At 40.5% G+C, this 17,505-nt stretch overlaps 1 pseudogene; it reads right to left on the bottom strand.

Annotated features, from left to right (window-relative positions):
* Positions 1 to 335: 335 nt before the first annotated feature.
* LOC100139600 (poly(A) polymerase alpha-like) lies at positions 336 to 16,467 on the bottom strand (annotated as a pseudogene).
* Positions 16,468 to 17,505: the final 1,038 nt, after the last annotated feature.

The following is a 17,505-nucleotide window of genomic DNA, read 5'->3' as shown; positions in this document are numbered from 1 at the left end:
CGTGTAGGGGAGGGGCAACTCTGAATTTCACCCAGGTGACAAATCAAACTCTGGAGGTTGCAAACTAACAGTGATATTTAGCCTTGAGGGGGAGGGCTGTCCTTTCCAGACTTTGTTTCATTAGGATGCCAAAACCAAATCAAGATGGCTCCAAGACGACCACTTGAAGGATGGGGAGAACTTCATCTTGATTCCCGGATGGAATTTTTTTTTTTTTTTAGTATTCTTTTATTAGCTTTTTTTTTTTTTTTTGCTTCACTGAATCTTCATTGAGGTGCTTGGGCTTTCTCTAGTTGTGGTGCGTAGGCTGAGTAGTTGTGGGGCACGGGCTTAGTTGCCCCAAGGCATGTGCAACCTTAGGTCCCTGACCAGGGATTGAATCCATGTCCTCTGATTGGAAGCAGAGTCTTAACCACTGGACCACAGGGAAGCCTCCATTACTATTTTTTAAAGCACAAATGCCCATACAACTTTGGCTTATAAGATAGTTCTATATAGAATATATTAAAATACTAGTGACCTTGATATTATAAACTGTGTGTATGCACAGTCGCTTAGTTGTGTCCGGCTCTTTGCTGTCCAAAGAGTAGCCTGTTAGGCACCTCTGTTCATGGGATTTCCCAGGCAAGAATACCAGAATGGGTTGTTGTTTCCTCCTCTAGGGGATCTTCCCCACCCAGGGATCGAACCCAAGTCTCTTGCATCTCCTGCACTGGCAGGCAGTTCTTTTCCATTAGTGCCACTTGAGAAGCCCTGGGTCCCATACAGGCAAATTAAGACTGTTTTCTTCAGGCTGTTTCAATAGGACTTGATTTGGTCATTTCCATTTGGAAAATACCGCCCCCCCCAAAAAAAAATTATGTGTAAGTGTTGATGCTACTGCATTTGGATAAAACTGGCAAGTTCTTCCTACTATCATAGCCCAGGAAATAGCACCAAGGAAACCTAATATATTGGAATAGATGTTGCAGCATTTGGCACACAGTTTGATAGCTCTTAGGGTTAACCTGAAGTTGTCAAGGTTTAGTGTGTGTGTGTGTGTGTGTGCACATTCAGTTGTGTCCAACTCTTTTTGACCCCATGGACTGTAGCTGCCAGGTTCTTCTGTCCATGGGATTCTCCCAGCAAGAATACTAGAGTGGGTTGCCATTTTCTAATCCAGGGGATCTTCCTGATCCACGGATTGAACCCAAGTCTCCCGTATAGCAGGCAGATTCTTTACCACTGCACTGCCTTTGAAGCAATGTTTAGTACTAGTAGTAAAATTTCATCAGTTATGCTGCAACCAATAAGACTTCTTATGCATCTTATATCTAAAAATTTAAGCAGACTGTCATCTTTTAAACCCAAGTCTTCTGCAGTGTCCATCTTGCAAACAAAATATCAATCTGTATTCCACAAAAGTGCAACCTGATAACTGGTTACCAATGCCTCTTCAACAGCTCTTCCATCTTTTAGGTGTGTTCTAAGTCGCTTCAGTCATGCCCGACTCTTTGCAACTCCATGGACTGTAGCCCACCAGGCTCCTCTGTCCATGGGATCCTCCAGGCAAAGATACTGAAGTGGGTTGTCATTTCCTCCTCCAGGGGATCTTTCCGGACCCAGGGATGGAACCAGCATCTCTTATGTCTCCTGCATTGGTAGGCGGGTTCTTTACCACTAGGACCACACGAGAAGCCCCTTACATCATTTATTTCTTCCTGTAATTTCAGTTTATCATAGTATGAGGTGAAGAAGACACTTCCATAAACATGTCTTTGGGCAACACAACACATCAATTAGTATCAGCACCTTCTGTATGTACTCTTCATCTATGAGATCCAAAAGTAAAACATTTTACTGAAAAGTTCATTTTCCCAAAATGAAATTCCTGCACTGTAGTTCCTCTTCCCAAACCCCAGAGGGATTCAGAGTCTCAGCTAGTTTCTGCGTAAGTAGGCACTCAGTTTCCTTAGGGTCTGCTGAACTGATGGGAGAGGTGATGCCATAGTGTTTTCGGAGGTGGCTGTGTCTGTTTGGATCCCCGAGTAGTAAGGACTCAGTGGCTGGTCTGGGCGTGGCCACTGAGGGGAAAGGGAGAAGGGGCGAGACTCAGCCCCGGGGGCCACGCCCACTCCCGCCCCACCTCCCCCACTGTGTCAACGTGGGTTGCTTTCAGCGCTGCTCAGGTTTCTTCTTTGTCCTCATGTGGTGCCCAAACACGGGCACAGCAACTTTCTAGAACGCTGGTTGGACTCTTGTTGAACTCCAGAATCAGTCTGTCTTCCACCTTACTATCAGAGCAAAGTATGGTAAGAGAGTTCTTGCCAAAACAACAGTGATAAATACCGTTTCTCTGTATTACAAACCAGAGCCTTAATATACACTGTGCTGCCCTCAACATGCCAGCAAATTTGGAAGACTCAGCAGTGGCCACAGGACTGGAAAAGGTCAGTTTTCATTCCAATCCCAAAGAAAGGCAATGCCAAAGAATGTTCAAACTACCACACAATTGCACTCATCTCACTCTTGACTGGAAAATCCCATGGATGGAGGAGCCTGGTAGGCTGCAGTCCATGGGGTCGCTACAAGTCGGACACGATTGAGCGACTTCACTTTCACTTTTCACTTTCCTGCATTGGAGAAGGAAATGGCAACCTACTCCAGTGTTCTTGCCTGGAGAATCCCAGGGACAGAGGAGCCTGGTGGGCTGCCGTCTATGGGGTCGCACAGAATCGGACAGGACTGAAGTGACTTAGCAGCAGCACACGCTAGTAAAGTAAGGCTCAAAATTCTCCAAGCCAGGCTTCAACAGTACTGTGAACCATGAAATTCCAGATGTTCAAACTGGATTTAGAAAAGGCAGAGGAACCAGAGATCAAATTGGGAACATCTGTTGGATCATAGAAAAAGCAAGAGAATTCCAGAAAAAACATCTATTTCTGCTTTATTATGCTAAAGCCTTTGTGTAGATCACAACAAACTATGGGATATCAGATGGGAATATCAGGCCACTTTACCTGCCTCCTGAGAAATCTGCATGCAGGTCAAGAAGCAACAGTTAGAACCAGACATGGAATGACAATCTGGTTCCAAATCAGGAAAGGAGTACTTCAAGACTGTATACTGTCACCCTGCTTATTTAACTTATATGCAGAGCCCATCATGCAAAGCGCTGGGCTGGATGAAACACAAGCGGGAATCAAGATTGCTGGGAGAAATATCAATAACCTCAGATACACTGACACCACCCTTACGGCAGAAAGTAAGGAGGAACCTCTTGATGAAAGTGAAAAGAAGAGTGAAAAAGCTGGCTTAAAACTCAACATTCAAAAAACGAAGATCATTTCATCTGGTCCCATCACTTCATGGCAAATAGATGGGGAAACAATGGAAACAGCGACAGACTTTCTTTTCTTGGGCTCCAAAATTACTGCAGATGGTGACTGCGGCCATGAAATTAAAAGACACTTGCTTCTTGGAAGAAAAGCTATGACCAAACTAAAAGCATATTTAAAAAGCAGAGACATTACTTTGCCAACAAAGGTCCATCTAGTCAAAGCTATGATTTTTCCAGGAGTCATGTATGGATGTGAGAGTTGGACTATAAAGAAAGTTGAGCACCGAAGAATTGATGCTTTTGAACTGTGGTGTTGGAGAAGACTCTTGAGAGTCCCTTGAACTGCAAGGAGATCCAACCAGTCAATCCTAAAGGAAATCAGTCCTGAATATTCACTGAAAGGACTGATACTGAAGCTGAAACTCCAATACTTTGGCCACCAGATGTGAAGAACTGACTCACTGGAAAGACCCTGATGCTGGGAGGGATTGGGGGCAGGAGGAGAAGGGGATGACAGAGGATGAGATAGTTGGATAGCATCATGGACTCGATGGACATGAGTTTGAGCAAGCTCTGGGAGTTGGTGATGGACAGGGAAGCCTGGCGTGCTGCAGTCCATGGGGTTGCAAAGAGTTGGACATAACTGAGCGAATGAACTGACTGACTGACTAAGATACACTATTTATGAGGGAGCAGGAACTCCTAAGAACTTTCTGTGTTCAGTATTATGTTCTCAGTTGCAGAGACCAGAGAACTGATGATTTGAGAAACTAAGTTTCTCTTGGTGGCTAACTCATAAGTGGTGAAATAAGAGATTCTGACCTAGGGTGTGCTGCCCATTCACTTTCCTTTTTTTAAAAAAAACTTTTCTAGTATGAAAGTTACAGGCTTCTCACGTGCTCAGTGGTAAAGAATCCGCATCCAGTGTAGGAGATGGAATAGAGGCAGGTTCAATCCCTGACTTGGAAAGTTCCCCTGGACTAGGAAATGGCAACCCACTCCAGTATTCTTGCCTGGAAAATTGCATGAATGAAGGAGCCTGGTGGGCTGTAGTCCATGGGGTCAGAAACAGTCTGGCTTAACTGAAGTGACTTAGAAGTCACACACATAGTTGATTCACAGTGTGCGTTAGTTTCAGATGTACAGCAAAGTGATTCAGTTATATATGTATATATATATGTTTATGTATTTTTTCAGGTTCTTTTATGGATTATTACAGAGTATTGAGTATAGTTCCTTGTGCTGTACAGTAGGTCCTTGTTATCTATTTTATATATAGTAGTTATATATATAGATAAAGTATTTTATATATAGTCTATGCTAATCCCAAATTCCTAACTTATCCCTCCTTGTTTCCCCTTTGGTAACCATACATTTGTTTTCTATGTCTGTGAGACTTATTCGTGTCTAAAGGTATGACAGTCATAGTGAAAATGATAAGAGTAAAAATGAAACTAAATGGGCACTCCAGAATTACTACTCTTTGCAATTTGTAATACCATTCTATAGCAGGGACAGCAGTATTTCTGTTTCTCTTTTTAGAAAGGACACTGATTTAAAATAATGTACTGCTAATGTTGATATTTTAGCTTGTTTTAAACCTTTGGTTTCTTTCTGGTTGTGTTACAAGAATTTTAAATTTCTCCACTTCTAGAAAACAGAGAATATTTGTTTTTGAACTAAAAGTCATGTTACTTTTCATTTTTAAAGTAGACTTCAGGGCATATTCACAGATATTTACTAATTCGATCCCCACAATGATACTGTGATGAAAAGAAGTGGCTATCAGTATTTTATTTTGCAAACGGTGACATAAGGGTGCAATCAAGATACACAGTGACTCCCTCAAGGTCACACAGCTGATCCAAAATAGGGTTGCGATTCAGTTTTCTTTTTAATATTTACTTCTGTATTTGTTTATTTTTGGCTGTGTCAGCTCTTAGTTGTGGCACTGGCAATCTTACGTTGTGCCTCCTGGGCTTAGTTGCCCCGTGGCTTGTGGGGTCTGAGCTACCTGACCAGGGATCAAACCCATGACCCCAGCATTGGAATTCTTAACCAATGGACCACCAGGGAAGCCCAGAGACCCAATCATAACATCTTCCTCCTAGAAACGTTCCATGTAATGTCTTGCCATCCACGTATCTTTTTCCTTAAATTTCTTAATTTTCCTTAAATTTAATAAAAAACCATATGGAAACATAAAGACTGTTTTTCTTCACTGGATTTAAATTCTTAAATTTCTTAAATACTGAAGGAAAGTGCTTCATGTAGCTATTTATCAGGACTTAAAGACTGGAAGCTGAGGGTATGTACAAGTTATTTCTGAAATTCTCCTTATAAAAAGTGATTCTTAATATAGATAATAGTTACATCACATGGTTGCCATAGCTAAAAGTTATGAGGTTTTCTTATGTTTAAATGTTTGAATAATTAAATGAACAGCAGTGTGTACAATGTAAATTTCTTAAATTTAATTAAAGGATACCCCTATAGAAAGCACTATTGTGAAATGTACATGGAGTGATTAAAGGGTTTAGTACATATAATTTTCCCTAGTGTTTAAAAGGTCACTAGAAAGAAAAAAGTGACAAATATGCTGTTTTAAGCTTTTTTTCTTTTTTTTTTTTTGCCACTTTAAAAATGTCACAGTGAGTGAAAGGAAAAAGCTGCCCGATAGCAGATGAATGGGTATTGACGGCTGCACCAGTGTTAAATGCTGCATGGCAGAAAAATCTAGGGAAGAAAAACAAACTGTAGTCACGTTTCCATATTGCTTTTTATTAAATTTCAGTAAAGAGACTTTAACTTTGACTGATATCTGAATTTGATAATGAAAGCAATTTGTGAGACAAATCCATGCACACACAGAAAAGATAGGTGTATAATATAAGACATTTTAATCATGCACTAAATGTAAAATTATCCTGACAACACATGTGATATTTTATGGTGTCCATATGGTATTGCATATGCAGCTTATAATATACAACTGGTATCTGGATAACATATGATATAGATGTAAAGCACACCCTACAAGCTTAGAATTCTGTGGTTACACACACACACACACACACACACACGCAGACACACAGAGACATAATATTCATGCTTTCTCTGTGCTGAATATACATTATACATTTAACCCCTGTGCCTGTGTATTCATATTGTGAAGGGCTCAGGTTACTTTCTGGGGGCGTGTTAGATTTCTTTTGGCTTGAACAACCCTTTTCCCAGAAGCCTGGAAAATTCATCATGTTGGATAGCCAGGTGTTCTCCATTTGCAAATATTATTACCTTGTAGGATTAGAAGAAGGTTTAATTATGAGAGAGGATAAATAAACAGTGCTGCAGGCAGAAAGTCTCACCAGGCCCCTTTGTTGGGGGGTGTCCTCTAGAACAGCAGTCCCCAGCCTTTTTGGCACCAGGGACTGGTCTCATGGAAGACAGTTTTTCCTGTACCGCTGGTGGGGGGCGGGGGATTGGTTTAGGGATGATTCAAGAGCATTACATTTATTGTGTATTTCTACTGTTATTACATCAGTTCCACCTCAGATCACTGGGCATTAGATCCCAGAGGTTGGGTACACCTGCTGTAGGACTCAAGGTCTGTGAACAGTCTTGATGCAACAGGGGAGGGATTTCTAAGCTGGAGACTACAGGGTTTCTGCCAGCAGACTCTGATGCTCAGTTGGAGGAGGACCCCGGGAGCCAGGGTCTTTTGCTCGATTGTTCTTTACTGCGGATCTTCCTTCAGAGCAGACTTGACTGATGTTTACCTGAATCACCATCATTTCCAGGAGAAGCTTGTAGCCATGTTCAATCTTAACCACTACAGGCAAATCCTTTGTGCATCGGTCTTCCCCCTTCCCTCCCCAGACTGGAGCAGAGACCCATCCTTTTCATTCTTGAATTCCTGCTGCCTGGTACCTTAGTAGGCATAGGTGCATCAGTGATCAGTCATGTCCAACTCTTTGTAAGCCCATGGACCGTAGCCCGCCAGGCTGCTCTGTCCATGAGATTTTCCAGGCAAGAATACTGGAACAGGTGGACGTTTCCTTCTTCATGGGATCTTCCAGACCCAGGGATCAAACCCATGTCTCTTGTATCTCTTGCATTGGCAGGTGGGTTCTTTACTAGCTGAGCCACCAGGGAAGCTCTACCTGGTGCCAGTCATCTAATAGGCTCTCAATAAATGTTGAATGAATGAATGATTGCACCTATATCTTAATACAAAGTGGAATGCCTTTCTGGAGTTCTTTAGTACTGGGGTCATTTGTTGTACTTCTGCTGTCTGCATTCACAAATAGATTAAGGATGTCTGAAATTTCCCTGAATTTTCTCACTTTCAGGACCTACCTTCTGAAGTAATCCTTTCAGACTCTACTGTCAGAGTTTGCTGTGAGCCCACGATTATATCAAAGATGCTCTTTCTGTCTATCCTTGGGGTTTCTTATTATGCAGATTAAGAAAAGGAACTTGAGAAAGAATTAGCAGACATCACCTTGGGTTATATAGTTACAATCCACAAAGAAATCGTGAATAGTATTAATGAAAAAATACATGGACTTGGAGTTTAATTTTTTTTTTTTAATTTACGAACATCTTTAGGGAGTATAACTGAGTACCAAAAAATTACATTAACTAAATTACTTTGTTGTATAATTAGAGCATTCTACCAGCATACATAAATTTTAGAAGTGAATGCTGTCAGTTTTCATTTTTAAAAATATATCATGTGATGGATGAATAATAATCACACCTGGAAACAGTTTTATAAATAAGAAAATTAAGTTGCATGAAATTATATTCAAAGGTGGTAATGAGTGTCAGTATTGCTCAGAAAGAGAAAAGATGATTTTTCAGACCCTCAAAATGTGCTTAAGTGTTAACTAGATGTATTTATGTTTCACAGCCAACTATGCTGTAGTTTATATTCTGAGGAATGGCATTAGTGCTTTCTTAACTATAATCATTTATATTATTTTCCACAATAACAATGCCTCTAATCCTTATTACCGAAGAAATCCCACTCTAGTGTTTATAGGTAACTTGAGCTATATAAACATACCAAACAAGTATATGAAAACTAGAACTCTGTTAATTTGTTGATGAGTTCGAGATTAAAATCTGAGTGATATCAAACCCTGGTAGTTCATTTTTTTCTCATTGAATCAACTGAGTTTTCAAATAAAATCAAGCAAATAAATAACATATTATTTAGTTATCTATTGACAAAATTATAAGACTGACAATTAAAAATCCACTAGTCTGTGGATTCTCATTCCAAGTTATCCTGCAGACTGGTGGGACACTACAGTTGCCTCATCTTCTGGGCCACTTTACTCCATGTTAGTTTACCCCCCTTTAGAGATGATCTTCCCTAGGTGTTCTCAGGGAAAAAGTACTGATCAGATTTCTCATTTTGCTAAAGTAATGTCATTGCTTGGTGTTTTCCGACCTCCATTTCTGAACCAGTATAGCTAAAGTTGATCTCCAAGGGGAGTAGACAGTGAGGCTGATGATTTTGTCTTTTTCCAGCAGGAGTCAAAGCTCATGGCTTTGCTCTTCACACTTCATCCTCTCTCTCTTTGCTGGGAAGGCATGTAGAGAAATCGGTGGTTGTAAATAAGTGTCTGTCTATGCCACATTGAGTTGATCCTGCCAATGGAGTGATCAAAAACACACTAAAGAAGAATTAGAATAGGTTCATTTTTTGTTGTTGAGTGTGTGGTGGGAGAAGAGGTTTCTGTGGGCTCATCAAGGCTTCTGTGTTATTCAGTTGGACAAGGCAGGAACTGGAAAATTCTCAAAGAAATAGGACTATCAGACCACCTGACCTGCCTCCTGAGAAATCTGTATGTAGGTCAAGAAGCTACAGTTAGAACCAGATATGGAACAACAGACTGGTTCCAAATTGGGAAAGGAGTATGTCAAGGCTGTATATTGTCACCCTGCTTATTTAACTTATATGCAGAGTTCATCATGAGAAATGCTGGCCTGGATGAAGCACAAGCTGGAATCAAGATTGCTGGGAGAAATATCAATAACCTCAGATATGCAGATGACACCACCTTTATGGCAGAAAGTGAAGAAGAATTAAAGAGCCTCTTGATGAAAGTGAAAAGGAGAGTGAAAAACTTGGCTTAAAACTCAACATTCAGAAAACAAAGATCATGGCATCTGGTCCCATCACTTCATTGCAAATAGATGGGGAAACATTGGAAACAGTGACAGACTTTACTTTTTTGGGGTTCCAAAATCACTACAGATGGTGACTGCAGCCATGAAATTAAAAGACACTTGTTCCTTGGAAGAAAAGCTATGACAAACCTAGACAGCATGTTAAAAAGCAGACATTACTTTTCCAACAAAGGTCTATCTAGACAAAGCTATGGCTTTTCCAGTAGTCATGTATGGATGTGAGAGCTGAGCTATAAGGAAAGAGCTATAAAAAAGCTGAGTAGAAAGCTTTATAGAGCTTTATAGCTCTATAAATAGCTATAAAGAAAGCTGAGTACCAAAGAACTGATGCTTTTGAACTGTGGTGTTGGAGAAGACTCTTGAGAGTCCTTTGGATGGAAAGGAGATCCAACCAGTCCATCCTAAAGGAAATCTGTCTTGAATATTCTTTGAAAGGACTGATGCTGAAGCTGAAACTCAAATACTTTGGCCGCCTGATGTGAAGAACTGACTCATTTGAAAAGACCCTGATGCTGGGAAAGATTGAAGGCAGGAGGAGAAGGGGATGACAGAGGATTAGATCGTTGGATGGCATCACTGATTCAATGGATATGAGTTTGAGCAAGCTCCAGGAGTTGGTGATGGACAGGGAAGCCTGGTGTGCTGTGGTTCATGGGGTTGCAAAGAATCGGACATGACTGAGCGACTAAACTGAACTGAAACATCCGTGGGTTTGATGAAGCACATTAGAAGTCAGGGGTGCTTATTCTCACAGAATATATCACTTAATCTGAGGGAATTTGGGAAGGGTCAGCTGTAATTCTGTAAGTTAAAATTTGGCTGGGATACTGGGATCGATACCTCTCTCTTTGATAAAATTACCAAGGGACTGTTAATGATCCCAAGGAAATCTGACCATGAGCCAGACTTACAGAGCATTTGTAACTCACTGAAGTTCTGACTGCATAAAAGCCATAAGTGAACCATTCCTTATTTAATTGGCTTTGCTTGCCAATCATAATGGCCATTTGGATTGGCAGTACAGTCAGTAGATTCTTTAATAGGCTTGAATGTATCAGATTGACCTTTTTCATACCGTTGTCTTTAAGCATATGGACACAGTAGCATCAGAGTGAATTTTACTTGTTTAGGTGGGTTTTCTAGGTGGCCTAAATTACTTCTGTGAATAAGTTGAGCACATTTGAAGGTCACAGGAACACTTAAGTAATCAGAAAACTATATGGTTTATGGAGACCATAACTTAATCTCAGGAAAGAGCTACTGTTGTGAGAATAATTTAGGTGCTAAGAAAAATCAGTACATCAGATAGTAACTTACTGAGGAGTACCCTAGAGGTTTGAAGAGTTAATGTCATTTCCAAAGCTGTGTAAATTATTCCCAGAGAGTAGCTTAGCATGCCTGGAAGAGAGTTCAATGAGCCACCATAATCTTTTATAGTACCTCAATTCACCTTTGAAATCTATTTGGACTCGTTTCATTTCTGATTTCAAATTTATAAAACATGAGTTTCTTGGTAGAACTTTTGGTCACATCACCATCTTTGAAATCCCTTTTCATTCTCTGTATATGCTCAGAATTTATAAAATAGCTTTCAGAATTCACTATAACAAAGTCCTTGCTCTAAATTTTATCTCTATTCTTATTATTTTCCAAGAATGGCCACTAGATTTTAGCCACGTCAACTAACTCTGAAATTTATGCTCTGAAATGTCTCAGTTTAAAAGCAATTTTATGAATATAGTTGAAAGTACACAAGATATATGAGTTACATGTATACCTACATGATATACAAGTTTGGTGTTTTTCCAATCTGTATTTTTTTCTTTTTTTTTTGGCCAAACCGTGTGACATGTAGGATCTTAGTCCTCTGCATTGTCAGAGCTCGGAGTCTTAACCCGTGGACCACCAGGGAAGTCCCTCCAGTCTGTATTTTAATACTACACTTACTTTGTATATATACTTGTATATATGGTACTGTTTTATACTGCATACCTATATAGTAGATGTAGTACACGTCACAACTCATAGTAATGAGTTTTGGGGAGAAAGGAAGGAGAATTGAACTGGGAAGAGGAATAGAGAGGATGTAAACTGTATTTATAAGGATCTGTTTCTCTCAAAAGTGACTTGAAGCAAGTATGACAAAATATGAGTATTTGTTTGAACTATGTATTAGATACACAAGTGTTTATTATATTATTCTTTGCAGTGCCCTATATTTTAAAGACATTTTTAATACAAAAAAAACCCTCTGAAACCATTTTCCTTGATGTTGCATTCACGCCGAACTCCTTCTCATCAATTGCTCTTTACTTAGCTTCTTAAATTCTTGTCCTTTTTTCTTCTTCAAAACCAGAAAATTACTTTGGCATTGTTTAAAGAATGATGAAAATCTCATTTAGATCTGGATTGCAAAATCCTTGCTAATTCACGAAAGCATTTATTTTTTTAAACATTAGTTTAAGTCTGTTCCTCAGACTGTCACATCTTTCTTCAGGGGTTTCTCATAGTCTTTAGACGACTCCATCTGCTCTTCTAAAAGGAGAACATCAAACCAGTTTGTTAGATGTGACACAATTAGATCTCAGATGCTCAGTTGCCTGACCATTTGTAAACGCATTTTCTGGAAATTAGGAACAGACCAAAGAACTCTGACTTTCTCTAAGGCTTTTATTTAGCCTTCATTTTATGTGACTTTGGTTTATGTTTCTATTCAACTTCTTCTCCTGGGAACATGAATAATTCTGGTTCAAAGTCATTCTCCCCAAATAGTACTACACTGGCTATTAATTAATGTTTATTTGTCCTCCTCTTCTACTTTTTTTTCATCTTTTTTGTTATTGTATGGTTAACAGATATTTGGTCCATGCTAAAATTTTTTTTTTTGTTATTTTGTTCTATCCAAAATCATTTGTCATGGACCAAGTGTGGTGATGGACATTTTGAATAGGACCAAATTTCAAGGAGCTTTAGGTGTGGACCATAGGTCTTTAAAAATTTTTTTTTAATTTAAATTTATTTATTTTAATTGGATGCTAATTACTTTACAATATTGTATTGGTTCTGCCACACATCAACATGAATCCACCACGGATTCACGTGTTCCTCATCCTGAATCCCCCTCCCACCTCCCTCCCTGTACCATCCCTCCGGGTCATCCCAGTGCACCAGCCCCAAGAATCCTGTATCGAACCTGGACTAGTGATTCGTTTCTTATATATTATACATGTTTCCATGCCATTCCCCCAAATCATCCCACCCTCTCCCTCTCCCACAGAGTCCAAAAGGCTGTTCTATACATCTGTGTCTCTTTTGCTGTCTCGCATACAGGGTTATCGTTACCATCTTTCTAAATTCCATACATATGCGTTAGTATACTGTATTGGTGTTTTTCTTTCTGGCTTACTTATTTTGTATTTCTTTTAGGCTGTGCTGGGTCCGCATTGCTGCGCATGGGCTTTCTCTAGTTGTGGCGAGTGTGGGCTACTCTAGTTGTACACAGGCTTCTCAACTGCAGTGGCTTCTCTTGTTTTGGAGCCTGGGCTCAAGGGTGTGAGGGCTTCAGTAGTTGTGGAGCATGAGCTTAGTTGTTTCGTGGCATGTGGAATCTTCCCGGACTAGGAGCGGGACCTGTGTTCCCTGAATTTGCAGGTGGATTCTTAACTACTGCATCACTAGGGAAGTCCTTGGACCAGATGTTTTATGGACCAGATGTTTTATTGACTATTGGACAGGGCCAAATGTCTTTCAAGGGAATTATATACCTTAGAAATCATGTCAACCAATCCATAGTCAAAGAGATGTATTTCCCTAGTTTTAAAAATTGTATGTGACTGAAGAAACAACACATGAAAAACAGAACAAAACAAAAACAAATGAGTGCACATTTATTTAGCTCAGCACAAAATAAGTATTAATACATCCTCTTGAAAGGCCAGGAGGTCAACTGCTTTACCAACGGGTTCTCAAAATGGCAGAACTTTGGTGTGGTCTTTGATGTAACAGATCAAAGAATTCAGCTTTGATAATTTAGTCAAGCAGGCGGACTTGACGTATCCCAACTCACAAACACTGATGTATAAATAAGAATGTCAGTTTATTAATTTATTCTGAGAAAGCCATGAAGTGATGCCAGTGGTTCTCCCATTCTCTCATTGTAGGGGGAAAAAGAAATCCAGGAAATAAAAGTATAATCTTAAGGTTTGGAAATTATAGTATCAGAGCAAGAGGGATATTTGGATGATCTTGGTCTGAAATGAAAGTGAAAGTGAAAGTCGCTCAGTCGTGTCTGACTCTGTGGCCCCAGAAACTATACAGTCCATGGAATTCTCCAGACCAGAACCTCTGGAGTGGGTAGCCTTTCCATTCTCCAGGGGATCTTCCCAACCCAGGAATCGAACCCAGGTCTCCTGCATTCAGGCGGATTCTTTACCAGCTGAGCCACAAGGGAAGCCCATGAATACTGTAGTGGGTAGCCTATCCCTTCTCTAGGGGATCTTCCTGACCAAGGAATCAAACCGGGGTCTCCTGCATTGCAGGCAGATTCTTTACCAACTGAGCTATCAGGGAAGCCAAGCAGAAACCAACCTAGACAGTATATTAAAAAGCACAGACATTACTTTGCCAACAAAGGTTCATCTAGTCAAAGCTATGGTTTTTCCAGTAGTCATGTATGGATGTGAGAGTTGGACTATAAAGAAAGCTGAGCACCGAAGAATTGATACTTTTTAATTGTGTTGTTGGAGAAGACTCATGAGAGTTCCTTGGACTGCAAGGAGATCAAACCAGTTCATCCTAAAGGAAATCAGTCCTGAATATTCATTGGAAGTACTGATGCTGAAGCTGAAACTCCAATACTTTGGCCTCCTGATGCAAAGAACTGACTCATTTGAAAAGATCCTGATGCTGGGAAAGATTGAAGGCAGGAGGAGAAGGGGATGACAGAGGAGGAGATGGTTGGATGGCATCACCAACTCAATGGACATGAGTTTGAGCAAGCTCCGGGTGTTGGTGATGGACAGGAAAACCTAACGTGCTGCAGTCCATGGGGTTGCAAAGAGACAGAAACGACTGAGCAACTAAACTGAACTGAACTGATCTGGAATATCCCTCCTATGGCTAAGTTATTTGAACTGGTCACACTATTTGGCCAGAGTGCTACTTCCCCTGAACTATCCTGGATAAACTTTAAGAAATTCTTCCTTTTTTGGAGTCACTTGAAGCTTCTTGATGTTCTTTTTTTTCAGACTAGCTGAAGTAGAACTGAATATGCCATGGATTTATGTTAATGCTTTAGAAGATAGTAAAACACTCAGCCCAATGTTAAGTACAGAGGAACAAATGTGGGTTGCTGGTTCTAGGGATCATGTATATCTTACTGGCAAAATCATGGGCACTTCAGTCAGCCTGGACTCGAATTCCAGTTCTGCTCCTTAACAATTATACGGCCTTTAATATGTTACTGATCCCCTTTGTGCTCCAATTTGCTTAGGGGTAAAATGGAGACAATAATTGTACCAATTTTATAGGATCGTTGCTAGGATTAAATGGGATTAGACACACTGGCTTCTAACATTGCGCTTAAAATTGCAAGCCTTCAACAATGCTTATTTTTTGTTGAGATGACATGTGTCTGTTATGATTGGTCTTTCATTTCTCTCAGAGCACAACTACTCATTTAGTTTCTCTCTTTGGGTAGATTATGTTATTGGTGGCCCATTTATCTTGTCACACATTTCTAGTTAATAATTTTATTAATACTAATTTTTCCCTTTTTACTTGTTGAATTTAGGATTGGAAACATACCAGCTACAATAAAATCTGTTGTTGTTCAGTCATAATTGGAAGTAGATGGACATTGTTGTTGTTGTTTTTCAATGGCTAATTCATGTCTGACTCTTTGCGACCCCGTGGACTGCAACATGTCAGGCTTCCCTGTCCTTCACTATCTTCCAGAGTTTGAAATTCATGTCCACTGAGTCAGTGATGCTATCTAACCTTCTCTTTCTCTGCTGCTCTCTTATTCTTTTGCCTTCAATCTTTCCCAGCATCAAAGTCTTTTCCAATGAGTCAGCTCTCTGCATTAGGTGGCCAAAGTATTGGAGCTTTAGCATCAGTCCTTCCAATGAATATTTAGAGTTGATTTCCTTTAGGATTGACTGGTTTGAGCTCCTTGGTCCACAGGACTCTCAAGAGTCTTCTCCAGCAACATGGTTTGAAAGCACCAATTGGCTCTCAGGCTTCTGTATGATCCAGCTCTGACATCTGTACATGACTACTGGAAAAACCATAGCTTTGACTATATGGATCTTTGTTGGCAAAGTTATATTATTGTTGAAATAAAATAAGACCCCCAATAATATACACTGACACATTTAGTATTATGCATAATTCTTATTGTAAAGCATGAGCATTAGAAATAAATGCTCCGTAGTTTACACATGAGACAGTAATTTGTGTTGTTATTACAGAGCCAGGGAGATGACCTGGTGGTTAACGAATGGCACGGATACTTTCCTGAGGCCATATATACATTTTAATCCTTGTTGTTATACATATTCCCATATAAAGTTAAAGAGAAATGTTCTGGAGAAAACTTCCTTAGAGCTGAAATTCACCTCTCTTCCTTCACCGTCATGTGTTCCCCTTCTCCCATCTCCTTCTTTGGGTCGTTTTCTCTCAAGAGTCCCTTCCAGGGCTGCAGAATCACACAGCTCCAGGAGCTGACTTTCACATGGTATCTAAATTAATTATGCCCCCAAAGCTGCGTCAAGTGGTTGCTCTGAGAGTGGCCGCCCAGCCGCATCCAGCTTCCTACTTTCGTTGTTCTGTGTCTTGACTGACGCTTGGGGCCCCAGCCCAGGACCACCACTGTCATCAGAAGGCAGGCGGAGACTACTGCCTGTTGCATCTCGGGTGAAGAGCGAGCACCGGAAAATAACCATGTTTTTTCCTCCATACCTTGAGTTCTGTTCTTGTTTTTTGTGTTTGTATGAAACTAGAGTTCAAAAGATAACGTCAGGGGCTAAAGGTTCATGTAACCTGTGGGCCAGGAATGTAGGTGAGTAGATTCAGTCACTTTGACCTTTAACTAAAGGTGCATTGTTGAGTGCATCATGACCTCCATGAATATGATGGCCGTGATGGAGGCTGATGGCTGACTAGGTGTAGGGGAGAGGACAGGTGGGTAGAAAAAGAGAGGGAAAGAGGCAATTAATTGGTGAAAGCTGCTTGAGAGGCCAGTGATGCCAGAATAATCTCTTCCAAGCTTCAAAGATCTTGGGGAATAGGCATCCTGTGCTTGTAGCCAAGGTCTCTCCTCTAGGAAATGAGGACTTGAGAAGGTGCCATAAGGGGCAGAGACTGGTCTTTCACAACCTCTCTCAACTGGCCTCGTAAAGCCTCATGGATGGTCTGAATATGGTTTCGAGGGTAAGGAGACAGTCTCTGTTTCCTTCTCCCATTTGCTTGCTGATTCTTGAAACTTTGCTTTTCAAGCAGGAAATAAAACTTTTCATTTCATAGAGCCAGAAAGGACAGGGCCGTGTGCAGAGTTCTCGGATGGTCATTCCTCTCCTCCCCTATGGCCATGCCTGCTTGACCCATGCCTTCCTTTTTCCTTGCTGGCCATGTGTCCAACATTTCTCTGTGATGCCCAACTCTGTAGCCTCCTTATTGACACAGACCGTCAGCTTGTCCAGGATTTTGGTTCTCAAAATGTGGCCCATGTCATGTGGACACAGTAGGGGAAGGAGAGGGTGGGACTAATTCAGAGAGTAGCATGTAAATATATACATTACCATATGTGAAATAGATAGCCAGTGGGAATTTGCTGTATGACAGAAGGAACTCAAACCTGGTACTCTGTGACAACCTAGAGGGGTGGAATGAAGTGGGAGGTGGGAGGGAGGTTCAAAAGGGAGGGGACATATATGTACTTATGGCTGATTCATGTTGCTGTATGGCAGAAACTAATACAATAT

The sequence above is a fragment of the Bos taurus genome, chromosome 5, assembly GCF_002263795.3.
Source record: "Bos taurus isolate L1 Dominette 01449 registration number 42190680 breed Hereford chromosome 5, ARS-UCD2.0, whole genome shotgun sequence".
NCBI lineage: Eukaryota > Metazoa > Chordata > Mammalia > Artiodactyla > Bovidae > Bos > Bos taurus.
Note: the sequence above shows the minus strand (reverse complement) of the source record. Positions and strands in the feature narration are given on the sequence as shown.